This window comes from Heterodontus francisci, chromosome 19, assembly GCF_036365525.1.
Source record: "Heterodontus francisci isolate sHetFra1 chromosome 19, sHetFra1.hap1, whole genome shotgun sequence".
In the NCBI taxonomy this organism is placed as follows: Eukaryota; Metazoa; Chordata; class Chondrichthyes; order Heterodontiformes; family Heterodontidae; genus Heterodontus; species Heterodontus francisci.
In genome coordinates, this window is record NC_090389.1 from 37,675,424 (window position 1) to 37,696,409 (window position 20,986).

The following is a 20,986-nucleotide window of genomic DNA, read 5'->3' on the forward strand; positions in this document are numbered from 1 at the left end:
GGCAACTAGCAACCTAATGTGACTTTGGTAGTGTTGAACAAGAAATCAAAACACTAATAATTGAAGGCTGTCTCTCCACTCAATTCTATCGAAAAGCACTCGAGAAAGCCAGAAAGCTATCAGAGCTGCTGGAGTTAGCAAGATCACTATCATTCTCAGAGCTACTGAGGTTGAGGCTAACAGTAACTACTACACTCTAAGTTCAACTCCTGTGAACACTGTTCATCACTCATATGCCAGGAAACCACCTGCAAAGCAACAACAACCATCTCACAAACTGTCTTATCCAAAGAATGTTTCTACTGTGGCGGTGCTTACCCACGCTGGACAGAATATCCTGCTACTGGTAAACAGTGTAAAGCCTGTGGAAAACCCAATCACTTTGCTCATGTTTGTCATTCATCAGAAAAATCAACTACTAAGATCAAAACCAACAGAAGGGTGCCACGTATATGTACCACAGCAAAAAGGCGAGAGAATGCAGCCAAAGTAGAGGCATATGACCCTGAACATACTTTTGAGCTCTCTCTCGGACATAGCAAATAGCCACATGTAACTGTGACCATTGGCTGCTTGGACGTAGATGCTCTCATAGACATAGGAGCATCTGTCAATGTCATGGGAGACAAAACATTCAACTAACTTCAGGATTGCCCCATTTTCTGCAAACCAGGGAACATGAAAATTTTCCCTTACAACGGTGAAAAACCACGGAAAATCCTCGGAGCTTTTGAAACGCCAGTCTCATTCAAAGCAAGCCTTTGTGTTCAGCTGCTACAGTCTTTGTCTCTCTTTCTTTGCCTCATATCTTATACTAAACTCGGCTAAGCCTCACTCCAATTCCAAGGACATCACACCAGCCCCCCCATCCCAATCGGTGATCTGCCAATTAACAGCATGAGTAACCTTGCACCTTGCCAATCATAATCAAATAAGTGACCAGCCCCAATTTAGCTTGTCCCTCTTGCTGACAGCTTGGGCATGCATAGTGATTGCTACACCCATCTTGTTTTCATTTTCAGAGCAGATTGATATTCTCCCCAGTTTCTACTTTAATTCCAGAAAAGACTTTCATACTCTTGAGTGTGTCATTGTTTTTAGGATGATGTATGAAATGTACTGGTATCCTATTTCTGTCAATACCTTATGTGTAAAAAGTGTAATAAACAGGAGTACATAGCTTTATCTTGAAAGTGGTAAGACTTCCTCCTGTGGGATAGTTGTTTTTTTCACTATCTGTTATCAATTCTATTTTTTCTCCTTGCTCCCCTTTACTTCAGATTTCTGTGTTACTACTTTCCACACACAGCTGTCTGTTCTGGTTATTGCTTACATATCACTATCATTCTTTTGCTGCCAGTCTCTAACTGGGTTTCTCCCACTGCATCTGATTTTGTAGATGTATCTCTTTTTTTTCATTCTCAGTGTGTCTCCACCAGTTTTGCTGTCTGTATTTCTCATTTCATATAATTCTACATGTCCCTCTGCTGTAGTGTCACAGTCCTTCCTTATCTACATGCTACATCTCAGTGACATCATCCACAAATGCATGTTGATTACACTCAACTCTGCCTTTCCACCCTTTGTAACTTCCTCCAACTCAGCAGTGAATCCATTGTCTTTGACCCCTTTGCCACTCATTCCATTTCCCTCCCTGGCCACACTCAGCTTCAATTACATAGTTTGCAATCTTGGCATAATATTAAATCCTGAGTTGAAAATCAAAATGCTCTATCCTTTTGATCATCAAGCCCACTTACTTCTGCCTCTGCAACATTGCCTATTTCCACCCCTGCCTCAGCCGCCTACTATTGAAATCTTTGTACATTCCTTTATCACCTCCAGACTGGATTACTCTAACAGTTGATTTCCTGGCTCTTATCTTTGATGCTCCATAAACTCCAAGTTGTCCAAAATTTGGCCCACACTTAGTTCTGCTTGTTCATCACCACTGCTTTCACTCACCAAGATGCAATGCATTACATTTAAAATCCACATCATTGTCTTTAAATCCCTCCATAGCTTTCTCACACCTTATTCTCCAATCTCCACCAGCCCTAAATTCTCCTCTGAACACTCCATTTCTCTGATTCCTTCCTCCCTTTTTGTAACCATGGTAGCAGAGATTTTAGCTGCTGAATCCAACTCTCTGGAATTCCCTCCCTAAAACTCTTTCCCTATCTACCTCTAATTCCTCTGTTTTTTTAAAAAAAGGTATTTTATTAACTAAGCTTTTTGGTCATCCATCTTAATATCTTCATTTCTGGAACGTGAACTAAGCATCGCTGAACAGTGTATTAGTGTTGCTCGATGGAAGTAATGATAGCTTCTCCAATCACTTTGCTAATGACTTAGAAGAGGACATACAAGGGAAATATTCCATATTGTTAAACAGATGCTCATGTCATAGCTGCACTGGAATAGTTTAGCTGGTGTTGAGGATAGGGATGATCATGGATCTTCCTCTTTCAGTTAGTTGTCCATCACTATTCTCAATTGGATTGGATAGGACTACAGAGCTTTTCTCTGATCTATTTGTTGTTGTAGTGTTGTTTCACTAGGCTGGTTATTCCCTCATGGGATGTGGGCGTTGCTAGCAAAGCCAGCTTTTATTGCTCATCCCTAGTTTCTCTTGAGAAGGTGCTGATGAGCTGCCTTCTTGGACTGCTGCACTCCATGTGGTGTAGGTACACCCACAGTACTGTTAGGGAGGAAGTTCTAGGAATTTGACCCAGCGACAGTGAAGGAACGGTGATACAGTTCTGGGTCAGGACGATGTGTGGTTTGGAGGGGAACTTGCAGATAGTGGTGTTCCCACTACCCATGTTCTTTTAGGTTGTAGAGGTCGTGGGTTTGGAAAGTGCTGTTGAAGAAGCCTTGGCGAGTTGCTCCAGTGCATCTTATAGATGGTACACAGTGCAGCTATGAGACATCGGTGGTGGAGAAAGTGAATGTTTATGGTGCTGGGTGGGGTGCCAATCAAGCAGTCTGCTTTGACTGTGTGTGTGTGTGTGTGTGTGTGTGTGTGTGTGTGTGTGTGTGTGTGTGTGTGTGTGTGTGTGTGTGTGTGTGTGTGTGTGTGTGTGTGTGTGTGTGTGTGTAACACTCTGACCTCTGAGTCACAAGGTTCTACTCCAGGGCTTGACACTCCAGCGCAGTATTGAGGGAGCACTGCACTGTCAGAGGTGCTGTCTTTCGGATGAGATATTAAACCGAGTTTCCATCTGCTTGCTTGGGTTGATGTAAAAGATCCCATGGTACTATTTTGAAGAAGAGCAAGGGAGTTATCCTGGTGTTCTGGCCAATATTTATCCCTCAATCAACATCACAAAAACAGATTATCTGGTCATTATCACACTGCTGTTTGTGGGAGTTTGCTGTGCACATACAGGCTGCAATATTTCCTGTATTTCAACAGCAACTACACTTCAAAAAGTAAAGTGCTTTGACAGATCTGGTAGTCGTGAAAGGCACTATATAAATGCCTTTCTTTTTTTCTTTTCATTGTGTCTCTTTTTGGTTGAATCAGCTTCTCTTTGTTTGTATTTCTCTGTATTCCTCTCTCAATCTGGTTCTATATCTCTCTATGATCACTTGTCTCTCTCTTGTGTTGTATAACTTTCTGAATTGTCTTTCTTTCTGGGGTTTTACTTTCTCAGGTTGTGTGTCTCTCTCAGGTGTTCTCTTGTGTGCTCTCTCTCTCTCTTGCTCAGAGGTTGTTTCTTACTGTCATGTGCATGCTGGTTGGAGGTTGGTTGGTAGATCGTGTGTGCCTAGAACCAGAAGACACAGTCTCAGAATAAGCGACAGGCCATTTAGGACTGAGATGAGGAGGAATTTCTTCACTCGGAGAGTGGGTGAGTCTTTGGAATTCTCTACTCCAGAGGGCGGTGGAGATTTAGTCATTGAGTATGTTCAAGACAGAGATTGATAGATTACTAGATATTAAAGGCATCAAGGGATATATGTTGGAAAAATGTTGGATAAAGACTTGGGGGAGATGTAGTATAAGGATGTAAATAGTTAATACCGAAGACAGTGAGAGAGACCCCTCCCACTGTAAGAGTGATGAGGTAGCTTGAGAAGAAGAAGGTATAGCAGCACGAAGGATGCTAGCTTAGGTTCCTTGCGGGAAGTGTATGTAGTAACTGTAAATAATAGGGTTGTTAGTTAATCTTTACTGGAGTCTAAGACTTTCTCTAGAATGCCCTACAATGTGATTAATACAATACAACTAACCCCAATATCTCTCACCTTCTCTCTCTCTCTCTGGTTATGTGCGTCTCTCTGTTGCATTGTCTCCCTCTGGCTGTGTCTGTCTAAGCTTGTCTTCCTCTGATTGCCTGTCTTTCTAAGATTGTCTTCCTCTGACTGTCTCTCTCTCTCTCTCTCTCTCTCTCTCTCCAAGCTTGTCCCCCTGGAGCAGACTAGGTCTCTCTCTCTCTCTCTAAGCTGTCCTCCCTCTCACTCACTCTCTCTCTCTCTTTCTCTCTAAGTATGCTATTCTCTGCCTTTCTGTCTCTCTCTATAAGCTTGTCTCCTTCTGGTTGTCTCTCTCTCTCTCTCTCTCCCTCAGCTTGTCGCCCTCTGACTATCTTTCTCTCTTTCTAAGCTTGATTCCCTGTCTGTCTGTCTCTCGCTCCCTCTAAGTTTACCTCCCTGTCTGTCTTTCTCTCTAAGCCTGTGTCCCTCTGTCTGTCTATCTCTCGCTTTCCAAGGTTTCCTCCCTTTGGTTATCTGTCTGTCGTTCTCCCTAAGCTTGTCTCCCCTTGAGCGTCTCTCTCTAAGCTCGTCTCCTTCCAATTGTCCCTCTGTCGAAGCTTGTCTCCCTCAGTCTGTCTGTCTCTCTCTGTCTCTCTAAGTTTGTCTCTCTCTAACTGTTTGTTTGTCTGTCTGTCTCTCTCTCTAATCTTGTTTCCCTCTGACTGTGACTCTTTTTCTGTCAGAGCTTGTCTCCCTCAGGTTGGTACGTGTCTGACTGTCTCTCTCAGCTTGTTTACTTCTGACTGCCTCTCTCGCTCTTTAAGCTTGTTTCCTGCTGTATATTGTTGTTAGCGTAGTTCAAGGGTTGTTTACATATGTCTCGGAGTCTTTGTATTGCTAAATAGTAACGCATTTCTTTTATATACAGAATGATATACGATGGCCCGAAGGGCCTGTTTCTGTGCTGCAAAACTCTATGACTGTATGACGCTCATTAAGCATGTCCAGAGAGCACCTCTCATGATGTTTCTGGCTTCTTCCAGCCTAACACCCGTGTAACTATTCTGTCATCATCACTACAGTGGAAGGGGTTACTCTCACTGTCTCAAACACAAACCCTTTCAGACTCTTATATGACATTTCCCTCTGGTTGTGACTGTCTCTCTCAGCTTGTCTCCCACTGACAGATTGTCTTTTTTTTGTTCTTTCATGGGATGTGGGCATCACTGGCAAGGCTAGCATTTGTTGCCCATCCCTAATTCCCCTTGACAACAGAATGGCTTGCTTGGTCATTTCAGACAGCACTTAAGTGTCAACCACATTGCTGTGGGTCTGGAGTAACGTGTAGGCCAGACCAGGTAAGGATGACAGATTTTCTTCCCTAAAGGACATTTTACAATCAGGTGAGGAGGGGTCGCAAGACTGCTCTCTTGTCCTTCTTGTTTGACCACAACAGGGTTTATTCCTTTTTAAACAGTGGATGTGCTTACCACTTCAGTGAGTGTTTATCCTTTTACCTTTGTTGTGATCATAAAAGAACCAATCAAACAGGTTTTCTTGAATTTAAACTTGTACTTAACCAAAAAAATCGAATCTAAATAACATAATTAAGTACACTACACTTTCACTCACACACACACACACCAGAATCACACACACAGACAAATAAAATACAGTGTAATAAGGAGTAGTTTGGGTTGAATTAGAGGCGAGAACAAATAAAAAATAATATGCAGTTTGTGATGTCTGTTAATTCAGTTGTCTTCAGGCTGAATCTAGAGTTCTGACGCTCTTGGTTGGCAGATATTCTTGGAAACAGTCGAGCAGGTGGTCTTCTTCCCAGGGCTCTTTGTCTTGGATCTTTTCCAACCAGCAGACAAGCTTCTAACACCCCCCAAGATCGCCTGGAGAGAGACAGAGAGAGAGACCCTCCCTATGGGTTCTCCTTGCTTCAAAGTCTCAGCAGCTTCTGTCCTTGTAGCAAAAGGCTGCAAGTTTTTCACAGATGGGGGAGGCAGTCACATGATTGTCCAGCATCCTCATTTGCAATTTAATTAGATTCAAATCGAGGAATTCTCGATCTGTCTCGGGTCTCATTATTTTAATGTTTACCCTCAAGACATAAGTCTCCACTGTTAATGTTCCAAGATGGCTGTGAATGTTTTTGCATTAGAAGTGACACTGTTAGCTGATTTCAAATTCATGAGATGGAATGGAACCTGGATGGGACCTCGTTAGACATGTGTCTCCAATTCAATGTCCTGGAATGTGAGGTATTTCAATGCAAAGTATGGTGGCATCTTCACTGCCAGCTTTTTAAAAGTGTAGGATCCCAGCTTTCCTTTTTAAAAGTTTAATGTAGATTTCCAACCAATGAATTAAAAACCCTCATTTGGCGTAGCATGTTTTCTTGAAATTAGTGAACCAGATTGGCTTTTATAACAATCGTCAATAGTTTCATGGCACCATTGATGAGACTGGCTTTCAATATCATATTTTTATTAATTTGTTGAATTTATTAATTAATTTAATTTAAATTCCACCAGCTGCCATGGTGGGATTCGAACCCTTGTCCCCAGGGCATTAGCCTGGGCCTCTGAGTTAATAGTTCAGTGACATTGCCACAATGCCACCATCTCCTGTCTGTCTGGCTCTCTAAGCTCATCACCCTCTGACTGTCTCTCCCTTTCCCTTTCACTCAGCCTTTCTCTATCCAATTGTTTCTTTCTCTTTTTGTGTGTATGTGTGTGTCTCCTTCTCAGCATGTCTCATTCTGATTGTCTGTCTCACCCCGTAAGCTTATCTTCATCTGGTTCTGTCTGTTTTTCTCTCCAAGCTTGTATCCGTCTGATTATCTTTCTCTTTTTCTGTCTGTCTCTCTCTCTTTCTAAGCTTGTCTGCACTTGACTGTCTCTCTCTCTCTCTCTCTTTTTGTGTTTCTCTGAGGAAAGGTAATGTATTAATTGTGGGGGACTTTAATCTGCATATAGACTGGGACAATCAAATTGGCAACAGTGGTCTAGAAGATGAATTTGTAGAATGCTTTTGTGACAGTTTCTTGGAGCAATACGTTGGAGAACCGACTAGATATAACGCTATCTTAGATCTCGTATTGTGTAATGAAGCAGCGTTAATAAGCAATGTCATAGTAAAAGATCCACTGGGAAATAGTGATCATAATACCATTGAATTTATGTTAAGTTTGAAAGTGACACATTTCAATCACAGACAAAAATCTTAAATTTAAACCAAGCCAATTACGAAGGTTTGAGGGGAGAACTGGCTAAGGTTAATTGGGTAAATAGACTGGAAGGTATGGCAGTAAATGAACAGTGGGAAACATTTAAAGAAACAATTCAAAGGGTTCAACAAAAGTACATTCCATTCAAAAATAAAAACTCGTCCAGAAAGACACATCTGTGGCTCACTCAGGGAGTTAAGAAGATTATTAGACTGAAAGAAGAGGCTTACAATGTTGCAAAAAATAGTAGCAAGTCTGAGGATTGAGAATATTTTAGAAACCAGCAAAGGGCCACGAAAAAGTTGATAAAAAGGGAAAAAATAGAATATGAGAGTAAACTAGCCAGCAGTATAAAAACAGATTGTAAGAGCTTTTATAAATACATAAAAAGGAAGAGAGTAGCTAAAGTAGACATTGGTCTCTTAGCGGCAGAGCCAGGAGAAATCATCATGGGGAATGAGGAAATGGAATTGAACAAATATTTTGTGTCTGTCTTCATAGTAGAAGACACAAGTTCCATACCAGAAATAGGCAGTAACCTAGGGTATAAAAAGTGAGGAAATTAAGGATATTGATATCAGTCGAGAAAGAGTATTGGAGAAACTTGAGGGACTAAAATCTGACAAGTCAGGACCAGATGGCCTACATTCTAGGGTTCTAAAAGAGCTAGCTGCAGAGATAATGGATGTGCTGGGTATGATTTTCCAGAATTCCTTAGATTCAGGAATGGTCCGGTCAGATTGGAAGTTGGCAAATGTTACGCTGCTTTTCAAGAAAGGAGGTAGAGAGAAAACAGGGAACTGCAGGCCAATTAGCCTGACATCAGTCATTGGGAAGATGCTGGAAACTATTATTAAAGGAGTTTTAACATTGCACTTGGAAAAGCATAGTATGATTAGAACAAGTCAGCAAGGTTTTACTAAAGGGGGATCCTGTTTGACAAATTTATTAGAGTTCTTTGAGGATGTAACTAGTAGGGTAGATAAAGGGGAACCAGTAGATATAGTATACCTGGATTTTCAAAAGGCATTCGATAAGGTGCCACATAAAAGATTAACAAGCAAGAAAATGGCTCATGGTTTCGGGGTAATATATTAGTGTGGATAGAGGATTGGTTAACAGACTGGAAGCAGGGAATGGGCATAAATGGGGCATTTTCAAGTTGGCAGGCAGTGAATAGTGGGGTGTCGCTAGGATCAGTGCTGGGGCCTCAGCTATTTACACTCTATATTAATGACTTGGATGAAGAGACAGAGAGTAGTGTATCTAAGTTTGCTGATGATACAAAGCTTGGTGGAAAGGTAAGCTGCAGGGAGGATGTAGACAGGCTGCAAAGCGATATAGACAGATTAAGTGAGTGGGCAACAAGATGGCAAATGGAGTATAATGTCGGGAAGTGTGAAGTTGTTCACTTTGGTCATAAAAACAGAAAAGCAGAGAATTTTTCAAAAGGCGTGAAACTGATAAGTGTTGATGTTCAGAGAGACTTGGGGGTAATTGTACAAGGAACACACAATGTTAACATAAAAGCAAAATACTGCGGATGCTGGAAATCTGAAATAAAAACAAGAAATGCTGGAACCACTCAGCAGGTCTGGCAGCATCTGTGAAAAGTGAAGCAGAGTTAACGTTTTGGGTCAGTGACCCTTCTTCGGAAGTGACAAATATTAGAAAAGTCACAGGTTATAAGCAAGTGAGGTGAGGTGGGGCAAGAGATAACAAATGAGAAGGTGTAGATTGGACAAGGCCACATAGCTGACCAAAAGGTTATGGAGCAAAGACAAACAATATGTTAATGTTGTGTTGAAAGACAAAGCATTAGTACAGATTAGGTGTTAACGGACTGAATATAGAACAGCAGCAAGTGCAAACCTGAAAAAAACAGTGGGTAAGCAAACTGAACAAACTAAGATGAAATAAAATAAATGCAAAAAAAGATTGTAAAAAATGTAAAAAAGAAAAATTAACTAAAAATGAAAGTAAAATGGGGGGCTGTCATGCTCTGAAATTATTGAACTCGATGTTCAGTCCGGCAGGCTGTAGTGTGCTGTTCCTCGAGCTTGCATTGATGTTCACTGGAACACTGCAGCAATCCCAGGACAGAGATGTGAGCATGAGAGCAGGGGGGAGTGTTGAAATGGCAAGCAACCGGAAGCTCAGGGTCCTGCTTGCGGACTGAGCGGAGATGTTCCGCAAAGCGGTCACCCAGTCTGCGCTTGGTCTCCCCAATGTAGAGGAGACCACATTGTGAGCAGCGAATACAGTATACTACATTGAAAGACGTACAAGTAAATCGCTGCTTCACCTGAAAGGAGTGTTTGGGGCCTGAGATAGCGAGGCGAGAGGAGGTAAATGGGCAGGTATTACACCTCCTGCGATTGCAGGGGAAGGTGCCATGGGACGGGGACGAGGTGGTGGGGGTAATGGAGGAGTGGACCAGGGTGTCGCGGAGGAAACGATCCCTTCGGAATGCTGACAGTGGAAGGGAGGGGAAGATGCGTTTGGTAGTGGCATCACGCTGGAGGTGGTGGAAATGGCGGAGGATGATTCTTTGTATATGGAGGCTGATGGGGTGGAAAGTGAGGACAAGGGGAACCCTGTCACGGTTCTGGGAGGGAGGGGAAGGGGTGAGGGTAGAGGTGCGGGAAATGGGCTAGACACAGTTGAGGGCCCTGTCAACCACAGTGGGGGGAAATCCTCGGTTGAGGAAAAAGGAGGTCATATCAGAAGCATATCAGACACAATGTTAACATGCAGGTGCAGCAGGCTATAAGGAAGGCAAATGACATGTTGGTCTTTATTGCAAGGGGATTGGAGTACAGGAATAAAGAAGCCTTACTAAAATTGGTTAGGGCTTTGGTGAGACCGCATCTGGAATACTGTGGGCAATTTTGGTCTCCACATTTAAGAAAGGATATACTTGCACTGGAGGTGTGCAGCGAACATTTACTACATTGGTCCCTGGGATGAGGGGGCTGTCCTATGATGAGAGGCTGAGTAAATTGGGCCTATATTCTCTGGAGTTTAGAAGAATGAGAGGTGATCAAATTGAGACATACAAGATTCTGAAAGGTCTTGATAGGGTAGAAGCTGAGAGATTGGTCAGGGAATCTAGAACACGGGGACACAGTCTCAAGATAAAGAGTCAATCATTCAGGACTGAGATGAGGAGAAATTACGACACTCAAAGGGTCGTGAATCTTCGGAATTCTCTACCCCAGAGGGTTGTGGATGCTCCATCATTGAATATATTTAAGGCTGGGATAGTTAGATTTTTGGTCTCACAGGGAATGAAGGGATATGGGGAGTGGACAAGAAAGTGGAATTGAAGCCCAAGATCAGCCATGATCGTATTGAAAGGTGGAGCAGGCTCAATGGGCTGTATGGTCTACTTCTGCTCCTATTTTTTGTGTTTTTGTGAGCTTGTCTCCCTCTGGCTGTCTCTTTTTCTCAAAGCTTGCCTCTCTCTGTCTAAGAAACATAAGAACATAAGAAATAAGAGCAGGAGTAGGCCATTCAGCTCCTGAAGCCTGCCGCGCTATTCAATAAGATCATGGCATCACTGTCTGTCTGTCTGACTGTCTCTCTCTTTCTCTTCCTTTCTATCTATGCTTGCCTCCCTTAGGTTGTCTGTCTTTCTTTCACAGCTTGTCTTCCCTTGATCGTCTCCCTCTCTTTCTCAGTTTGTCTCCCTCCGAGTGTCTATCTCTCTCACACTCTCTCTAATCTTGTTTCCCCCTGACTTTGACTATCTCTCTCTAAGCCTGCTCCCTTCTTGTTGTCTCTATCTCTGTCCCAGCTGGTCTCCCTCTGCCTGTCTATCTCTCTCTCTGTCTTAGCTTGTTCATCTCCACCTCTAGCTGCCTCTCTCTCTCTCTCTCTCTAAGTTTATCTCTCTCTTTCTCTCTTTAAGCTTTTCTCCCTCTGTCTGTCTCTCTCTGGTTGACTGTCTTACTCTCTTAGCTTGTCTCCCCTTGACCGTCTTCTTTCTCTCTAAGCTTGTCTCCTTCTCACTGTCTCTCTCTCCCTAAGATTGTTGCCTACTGACTGTCTTTCTCACTCTGCTTGTCTCTCTCTGACTGTCACTGTCTTGCTCACCTTGACTCTGTGTCTCTCTCTTTCTCTCTAGGTTTATCTCCCTCTATCTGTCTTTCTCTCTCTTCCTAAGCTTGCCTCCCTCTGGTTGTCTATCTTTCTCTCTAAGCTTCTCTCGTCTTGACTGCCGCTCTTTAAGCTTGTCTCCCTCTGTCTGACTTTCTTTCTCTCTCTCTCTCTCTCTCTCTCTCTAAGCTTGTCTTCCTCTGGTTAATCTGTCTGGCTGTCTAAGGTCATCACCCCTTGACTGTCTCTCTCTCTCTCTTTCACAGCTTGTCTCCCTCTGATTGGTTATCTCTCTCTCTTAGCTTGTCCCCCTCCAGCTCTCTCTCTCTTTCTTTCTTTCAAAGCTTTTCTCACTATGATTGACTGTCTCCATCTGATGTCTCTCCCTCCCTCCCTCTAAACTTGTCTCCCTCTGGTTATCAGTTTGTTTCTGTCTCTGTACTTGTATCCCTCACCCTGTCTGTCTTTCTCTTTCACAGCTTGTCTTCACAGCTTTCACACCCTGTCTCTCTATCTCTCACCCTGTCTCTCTCTCACCGAGCTTGTGTCCCTCACCCTGATTTTCTCTCATTCCCGCTCTCTCACTGAGCTTGTCTCCCTTTAATTGTCTCTGTCTCTCTCTTTCTCTCTCTACTCTTGTCTTCCTCTGACAGCGTGTCACTCTTTGACTGTCTTACTATCTCTTGCTCTGCCTAAGTTTATCTCCCTCCATCTGTCTGTCCCTCTCTCTAAATTGTCTCCATTTGACTGTCTCTGTCTAAGTTTGTCTCCCTCTGAATGTCTTTCTTTCTCCCTAAGTGTGATTCCCTGTTTGTCTCTAGCTTTCTCAATGTTTATCTTGCTCTCTCTGTTGCTATCTCTCAGCTTGTCTCCCTCGTGTGTGTGTGTGTCTCTCTCCCTCCCTCAAAACCTGTCTCTCTCTGGTTGAGTCTGTTTGTCTATTTTTCTCTCCAAGCTTGTCTCCCTCTGGTTGTGTCTGTCTGTCTCTCACTCTCTCTGTCATTGAGCTTGATTACCTCTGACTGTCTGTCTCCAAGCAGGTCTCCCTCTGACTATCTTTCCCCCTTTCCCTAAGCTTGTCTCCCTCTGACGCTCCCTCTCCCTCTTTCTCTCTCTCTCCAAGCTTGTCTCCCTCTGACTCTCTCTCTCTCTGCCCCTCCCTCCAAGCTTGTCAGCTCTGACTATCTCTCTCTCTAAGCTTGTATCCCTCTAACTGTCTCTCACTCTCTAAGTTTATGTCCTTCTGTCTGTGTTTCTCTCCTTCTGGGCCTATCTGTCTCTTGCCCTCTTTAAGTTTATCACCCTGTCAGTCTGTCTTTCTCTCTAAGCTTGTCTCCCTTTGTCTCTCACTCTCTAAGCTAGTCTCCCTGTATGAATCTTTCTTTCTATCTCTCTTAGCATATCCTTCTCTTCTTGTCTCTCTCTCCAAGCTTGTTTCCCTCTCATCTCTTCACACTCTCCAAGCTTGGCTCCCTCTGATGCTCTCTCTCTAGGTTGTGTCGTTTTGATTCTCTCACCTTTCCAAGCTGATTTTCCTCTGACTGTCTCTCTCTCTCTCTCTTTCCAAGCTTGTCTCCCTCTCTCTCTCTTTAAGCTAATCTCCCACTCTGTCTCTTTCTAAGTTTGTCTCCCTCTGATTAACTGACTAACTGTCTCCCTCTGATTGTCTTTCTCTCTCGGTCTCTCTAAGCTTGTCTCCCTCTGACATTGTGTCACTCCCTGACTGTCTTACTGTATCTCGCTCTCTAAGTTTATCTCCCACTGTCTGTGTTTCTCTCGAAGCTTGACTCCTTGTCTGTGTGTCCCTTGCTCTGCCTAAGTTTATCCCCTTCTCTCTGTCTGTCCCTCTCTCTAAGAGAGAGATATAGTCAGAGATGACAAGCTAGGCGAGGGACAGACAGTCAGAGGTAATCCCTCTCTCCCCTTGACTGTCTCTCCTTGAGCTTGTCTCCTTTTGTCTTTCTCTCTTTCTCTAAGCTTGACTCTCTGTGTGTCTGTCTCTTGCTTTCTCTACGTTTATCTCCCTCTGTCTGTTTGTTGCTATTCCTCAGCTTGTTTCCCTCTAAGTCTTTCTTTCTCTCTCACTAAGCTTGTCCCCTCTGGGTGTGTTTGTCACCCTCTGTCAACTTGTCTTCTTCTAACTGTCTCTCTTTCTAAGCTTGTCTCCCTCTCACTGTGTCCTTCTTTCTCTCTCTCTGTAAGCGTGTCTCTCTCTAACTGTCTGTCTCTCTCTAAGCTCGTCTCTCTCACTTAGCATGTCTTCCCCTTGTTGTCTCTCGAAGCTTGTTTTCCTCTTTCTCTCACTTTCTTCCTAATCTCCACGTGACTGTCTCTCTCGATTGGCTCTCTCTCTCTCTAAGCTTGTCTCCTTCTGATGGGCTCACTCTTTAAGCTCATCTCTCTCTATTGTGCTTGTGTGTGTCTCTCTCAGCCTGTCTTCCTCTGGTTGTGTATGTCTCTCTCCAGCTTGTCTCCCATTATTGACTCTCATCTTGTTCAGCCTGTTTATGTCAGGTTGTGTCTCTCTAAGCCTGTCTCCCACTGGTTGTGTCTGTCTGTCTCTCTCCCTCTCTGAACTTGTCTCCCTCACCCTCTGTCTCTCTCTCTCACTGAGATTGATTACCTCTGACTGTCTCTCCCTCGCCTAGCTTGTCATCTCTGACTATATCTCTCTCTAAGCTTGTACCCCTCTAAGTGTTTCTTTCTCTCTCTCTTAGCATGTCCTCCCCTTGTTGTTTCTCTCTAAGCTTGTTTCCCTCTCTTCTCTTTCACACTCCCTGAGCTTGTCCCTCTCTGACTTTCTCCCTTTCTCTAAGCTTGATTCCCTCTGACTGTGTGTGGCTCTCTCTCTCACTGTTTTAAACCTTTTTCCCTCTGACAGTCTGTCTTTCTAAGCTCATCTCCCACACTGTCTCTCTCCAAGCATGTCTCCCTCTATCTCTGTCTCTCTAAGCTTGACTGTTTCCTTCTGATTGTCTCCCTCCTTCCCTCTAAACTTGTCTCCCTCTGGTTGTCTCTCTTTCTCTCCCTCTGACATTGTGTCTTTTTATTTTATTTATTTATTTTTTTTAAATGTATTTAGAGATACAGCACTGAAGCAGGCCCTTCAGCCCATTGAGTCTGTGCTGACCATCAACCACCCATTTATACTAATCCTACATTAATCCCATATTCTTACCACATCCCTACCTTCTCCTACCACCTACCTATACTAGGGGCAATTTATAATGGCCAATTTACCTATCAACCTGCAAGTTTTTGGCTGTGGGAGGAAACCGGAGCACCCGGCGAAAACCCACGTGGTCACAGGGAGAACTTGCAAACTCCGCACAGGCAGTACCCAGAACTGAACCCAGGTCACTGGAGCTGTGAGGCTACAGTGCTAACCACTGCGCCACTGTGCCGCCCCTGTGTCACTCTCTGTCTTACTGTCTCTCATTCTATACGTTTATCTCCCACTGTCTGTGTTTCTCTCTGAGTTTGACTCCCTGCCTGTGTGTCTCTCGCTCTGCTTAAGTTTATCTCCCTCTGTGAGTCTGTTGCTATCTCTCAGCTAATTCCCTCTAAGTCTTTCTCTCTCTCTCTCTAAGCTTGTCCCCTCTGGGTGTGTCTGTCTCCCTCTCTCAGCTTGTCTCTTTCTAACTGTCTCTCTAAGCTTGGCTCCCCCTCACTGCCTCTGTCTCTCTCTAAGCTCATCTCCCTCTGGTTGTCTCTCTCCCTTAGCATGTCCTCCCCTTGTTGTCTCTCACTCTAACCTTGTTTCCCTCTCATCTCTTTCACACACTCCCTAAGCTAATCTCTCTATGACTGTCTCTGTCTCTGTCTCTCTCTCTCACATTGTCTCCCTCTGGTTGTCTTTCTCACTTAGCATGTCTTCCCTTGTTGTCTCTCTCTAAAATTGTTTTACTCTTGTCTCTCTCACTCTCTTCCTAAGCTTGTCTCTGTCCGACTTTCTCTCTCTTTCTCTCAGCATGTCTCCCTCTGGCTGTGTATCTCTCTCTCACACACTCTCTCTCCAAGCTTGTCTCTCTAATCTTGTCTCCTCCTGACCGTGTCTCTCTCTCTTTAAACTTGTCCCCCTCTGATGGCCTCTCTCTTTAAGCTTGTCTCCCTCTATTGTGTTTGTGTATGTGTCTGTGTCTCTCTTAGCTCTGTCTCCCTCTAGTTGTGTGTGTGTCTCTCTAAGCTTGTCGCCTTCTTGTTGTCTCTTCCTCTCTCTCTCTCTCTCAGCTTGCCCCTCTCTGATAGACTGTCTGTCTTGCTCAGCCTGTTTGTCTGTTTTTTCTCTCTCTAAGCTTGTCTCCCTCTGTCTCTCACACTGTCTCCCACTGGTTGTCTTTCTCACTTAGCATGTCTCTCTCTTTGTGTGTGTGTGTCTCGCTCTCTTTCAGGCTGTCTCACTGTCTCTCTCTCTCTTTCTCTCTCTAAACTTGTCTCATTCGGGTTGAGCCTGATTTTCTCTCTAAGCTGGTCCCCCCTTGACCATCTCTCTCTCTTTTTCTCAGCTTGTCTCCCTCTGACCATCTCTCTCTATGTCTCTGTCTAAGCTTGCCTCCCTCTGGTTATGTCTGGCTGGCTCTCTAAGCTTGTTGTCGCTTGACCGTCTCTCTTTCACAGCTTGTGTCCCTCTGAATGGTTATCTCTCTCTTAGCTTGTCTCCCTCTAGCTCTCTGTCTTTCTCTCTGCGTTTTTCTTCCTCTGAATGTGTTTCTTTCTTTAAGCTTGTCCCCCTCTGATTGTATCTGTCTGTCTCTCTCTCTCAGCTTGTCACCCTGTGATTGACTGTCTGACTGTCTCCCTCTGGTTGTTTCTCTCGCTCAGCTTGTCTCTCTCTGGTTGCGTGTGTGTTCCTCTCTCCCTCCCTCCAAACCTGTCTCCCTGTTGTTGTGTCTGTCTGTCTCTCTCGAAACTTGTCTCCCTTATCCTGTGTCTCTCTGTCTCGATCTGGCTCTCTCTTGATGAGCTTGATTACCTCTGTCTGTCTGTCTGTCTGTCTGTCTCTCCAAGCTTATCATCTCTGACTATCTTTCTTTCTAAGCTTGTATTCCTCTGTGTCACTTTCTTATTGTCTCTTACTTTCTAAGTTTATGTCCGTCTCTCTGTGTTTCTTTCCCTCTGGGCTTCACTCTCTGTCTGTCTTTCACCCTCTCAGTTTATCTAGCTGTCAGTCCGTCTTTCTCTCTGAGCTTGTTTTCCTTTGACTCTCTCTCTCTAAGCTTGTACGCCTGAAAGTCTTTCTGTTTCTCTCTCTTAGCATGTCCTCCCCTTGTTGTCTTTCTCTAAGCTTGTTTCCCTCTCATCTCTTTCATACTTTCCTTAAGCTTGTCTCCCTCTGACTGTCTCTTGCACTCTCACTCTCTCACTCACTGTCTCTAACCATTGTCCCTCTGTGTATGTCTCTCACTCTCTCTCTCTCTCACTCTGGAACCTTGGCTCCCTCTATCTCTCTCTCTCTCTCTCCAAGCTTGTCTCGTTCTGACTGTTACTCACCTTTCCAAACATATTTTCCTCTGACCCTCTCTATCTCCCAATGTCTCTAAGCTTGCCTGCATCTGACTGTCTCTCTCTCCAAGCTTGTTTCCCTCTGTCTCGCTCGCTTTCTAAGCTTGTCTCCCTCTGTCTGACTACCTCCCTCTGATTGTCTCTCTCTCTCTCTCTAAGCTCATCTCCTTCTGGTCTTGTCAGTCTATCTCCCCCTGTCTCTCTCTGAGCTCGTCTCCCTCACCCTGTCTCTCTCTCTCGCTGAACTTGTCTCCTTTTGGTTGTCTCTGTCTCTCTCATTCTCTCCCTCTAAGCTTATCTCCCTCTGACATTGTGTCACTCTCTGACTGTCTTACTTTCTCTCGCTCTCTAAGTTTATCTCCATCTGTCTGTCCTTCTCTCTAAGTTGTCTCCCCTTGACCATTTCTCTCTAAGCTTGACTCCCTGTGTGTCTGTCTCTTGCTTTCTCTATGTTTATCTCCCTCTGTCTGTCTGTTGCTATCTCTAAGCTTGTCTCCCTCCAAGTCTCTCTCTCTCTCTAAACTTGTCCCCTCTGGGTGTGTCTGTCACCCTCTGTCAGCTTGTCTCCTTCTAACTGACTCGAAGCTGTCTCCCTCTCACTGTCTCTCTATCAGCTTGTCTCTCTCGAACTGTCTCTGTCTCTTTCTAAGCTCATCTGCCTCTGGTTATCTCTCTCTCTTAGCTTGTATTCATCTCGTCTCTCATTCTCTCCCTCAGCTTGTTTCCCTCCGACTTTCGCTCTATCTTTCTCTAAGCTTGTCTCCCTCTGGCTGTGTCTCTCTTTTTCTTTGTCTGTCTTTCTCTAATCTTGTCTCCCCTTGACCGTCCCTCTCTCTCTCTCTAAGCTTGTCTCCCTCTGACAGCGTCTCTCTTTAAGCTTGTCTCTATTGTGTGTGCCTCTCTCTCAGCCTGTTTCCCTCTGGTTGTGTGTGTCTCCCTCTCTAAGCTTGTCCCCTTCTTGCTGTCTTTCTCACTCACTCACTCACTCACTCACTCACTCACTCACTCACTCACTCACTCACTCACTCACTCTCTCCAAGCTTGTCTCCCTCTGACTTCTCTTTCTCTCTCTCTAAAGTTGTCTCTCCCTCTCTCTCTCTCGCTCAGCTTGTCCCCCACTGACAAACTTTCTGTCTTGCTTAGCCTGTTTCTGTCTTGTTGTGTGTCTCTAAGCTTTTCTCCCTCTGGTTGTGTCTTTCTCTTTGTGTGTGTGTGTGTGTTTGTGTGTGGATGTGTGTCTCTCTTTCTCAGGCTCTCTCTCTCTCTCTCTAAACTTGTCTCTTTCTAATTGTGTATGTCTGTCTTTCTCTCTAAACTGGCCTCCCGATGATCATCTCTTTCTCTCATTCTCAGCTTGTCTCCTTCTGACCGTCTCCGTCTAAAATTGTATCCCTCTGGTTATGTCTGCCTGGATCTCTCAGCTTGTCATCCCTTGACCTTCTCTCTTTTTACAGCTTGTCTCCCTTTGACTGGTTATCTCTCTCTCTATTAGCTTGTCCCACTTCAGCTCTCTTTCTTTCCAAACTAGTCATCGCTGACTATCTCTATCTCTCTCTCTCACTCTAAGCTTGTATCCGTCTAACTGTGTCACTCTCTGACTGTCTCTCACTCTCTAGGTTTCTGTCCCTCTGTGTTTCTCTCCCTCTGGGCTTGACTCCCTGTCTCTCGCCCTCCTTAAATTTATCTCCCTGTCAGTCTGTCTTTCTCTCTAAGCTTGTCTCCCTTTGACTCTCCCTCTCCAAGCTAGTCTCCCTCTAACAGTATTTCTTTCTCTCTCTCTCTTAGCATGTCCTTCCCTTGTTGTCTCTCTCACTCTCTCTAAGCTTTTCTCGTTTTTGACTGTCTCTCACCTTTCCAAGCTTATTTTCCTCTGGCCATCTCTCTGTCTTTCTCTCTCTCTCTCTCTCTAAGCTTGCCTTCCTCTGACTGATTGTCTCTTTCTCCAAGTTTGTCTCCCTCTGTCTCTCTCTCTCTCTCTCTCTAGGTTTGTCTCCCTCTGTCTCTGTCTCTCTCTTGAGGTTTGTCTCCCTCTGTCTCTATCTCTCTCTCTCTCTAGGTTTGTCTCCCTCTGTCTTTGTCTCTCTCTAAGCTTGTCTCCCTCTGATTAACTGTCTGACTGTCTCCCTCTGATTGTCTCTCCTTCTAAACTCGTCTCCCTCTGGTTGTGTCCATCTCTCTCTTTCTAAACTTGTCTCCCTCTCACTGTCTCTCTCTCTCTATTAGCTTATCTCTCTCTAACTGTCTCTGTCTCTTTCTAAACTTGTCTCCCTCTAATTGTCTCTCTCACTTAGCATGTCCTCCCCTTATTGTTACGCTAAACTTGTTTTCCTCTCGTTTCTCTTTCTCTCTCCCTAAGCTTGTTCCCATTTGACTGTTTCTCTCTCCCTCTGTCTGCTTCTCTCTAAGCTTGTCTCCCCTTGACAGTCTCCCTCTCTCTCTCTAAGTTTGTCTCCTTGTGACACTCTCTCTCTCTAAGCTTGTCTCTCTCCAACTGTCTCTATTCAGCTTGTCCCCCACTGACAGATAATCTGTCTTGCTCAGCCTGTTTCTGTCTGGTTGTGTGTGTCTCTCTAAGCTGGTCTCCTCTCTGGTTGTGTGTGTGTGTGTGTCTCTCTCACTCTCTCACTCAGGCTGTCTCTCTCTTCCTCCCTCTCTCTAAGCTGGTCTCATTCTGGTTGTGTCTGTCTGTCTTTCTCTCAAAGCTGGTCTCCCCTTAACCATCTCTCTCTCTCTTTCTCAGCTTGTCTCCCTCTGACTGTCTCTCTCTTTTTGTCACTTTCTAACTTGTCTCCGTCTGGTTTGTCTGTCTGCCTCTCTAAACGTATCGCCCCTTGACTCTCTCTCTCTCTCAGCCTTTCTCTCTCTCTCTTTCCCTTTCTCTCTTTCTGAGCCTTTCTCTCTCTCTGAGACTGTCTCTCTCTCTCAGTCTCTCAGTTTCTCTGTCTCTGTCACTGTCTCTCTCTGTCTCTCGCTCTGTCTCAGTCTCTCTCTGTGCCGATTGCTCTCTATATCTCTATGCTGTCAGCCAATGTATTACTTCACCTTTTAATGTACAATCTCTTTTTAACGATGTAAATATTTTTTATTTCTTTGTATTAATGAATGTAGACCGGTTATGGTGGAGTCCATCTCATGGTGGCAACACATGGAGCATCAGAGTATCCAGACTGAAGACATCTAATGAACTGTATTGTGGGCTTGAAAATGTAAGGCACGATGGTCAATTTTACTCTTGTCAGCGCCTTGTCAGAATTAGCAGTATCTGCAAAACTAATTAAACTGAAAAAGTGCTAGCATCCTGGAAGAGATCCAGGCCTTGCTCATTAAGAGCTAAAAAACATGTCTGTCTGTACCAGGCTGAAGATTGATAATGGTGCTAGAGATAAGGAAGCAGAGAAACTGTCTGTGTTATCTGAAGCATTGGGCCTTGAAACTCCTACATGAGGCCCAGCCTGTAAGCCATACACCTTGTTTTACCAAAAGGACAGTGAGGTACTTGCAAACCAATTGAAGGAGTTAAAAACAGGTTTTACCTTAGATGGAACAGGGCCATAGCAAAAAAAAAGTATAAAGAAAGAGCCCACAGGAGCATCTTTGCTGCAGTGGTTAGGGTGGTGTGGTCGGCCATCCGGAAGTCAGGCATAGAAGATTCGTTGGCAGATTGACCACCGAGACGGACTCCGGCTCACAGGACTGCTAAGCAACCGATATTATCATGTGTATGCACTATTGCTTAGTGATGTAATAAAGGTGTACCAGATCTAGTGGAACAATATCCAAGTTGTTGTGTGCCATTAATACCCAGAGTAAAGACTAGAACCAATTGGACTGGGTAGAGGTCCAGTATCTATCTCTCAGTCTCTCTCTTCCTCGGTCTCCCTCTCAGTCTCTCACTCTCTCTGTCTCTATCTTTTGCTCTCGGTCTCTCACTGTGTCTAT

General features: G+C 44.4%; 1 long non-coding RNA gene across 1 annotated transcript in view; it reads left to right on the forward strand.

Moving 5' to 3' along the window:
• The window catches only part of LOC137380377 (uncharacterized), a 105,788-nt gene extending 85,038 nt beyond the window's left edge, over positions 1-20,750 (forward strand). Inside the window, exon 3 of the long non-coding RNA XR_010977008.1 lies at positions 20,156-20,750. This is a non-coding gene — a long non-coding RNA (uncharacterized lncRNA). The remainder of the gene's footprint in view (positions 1-20,155) is intronic.
• Positions 20,751-20,986: the final 236 nt, after the last annotated feature.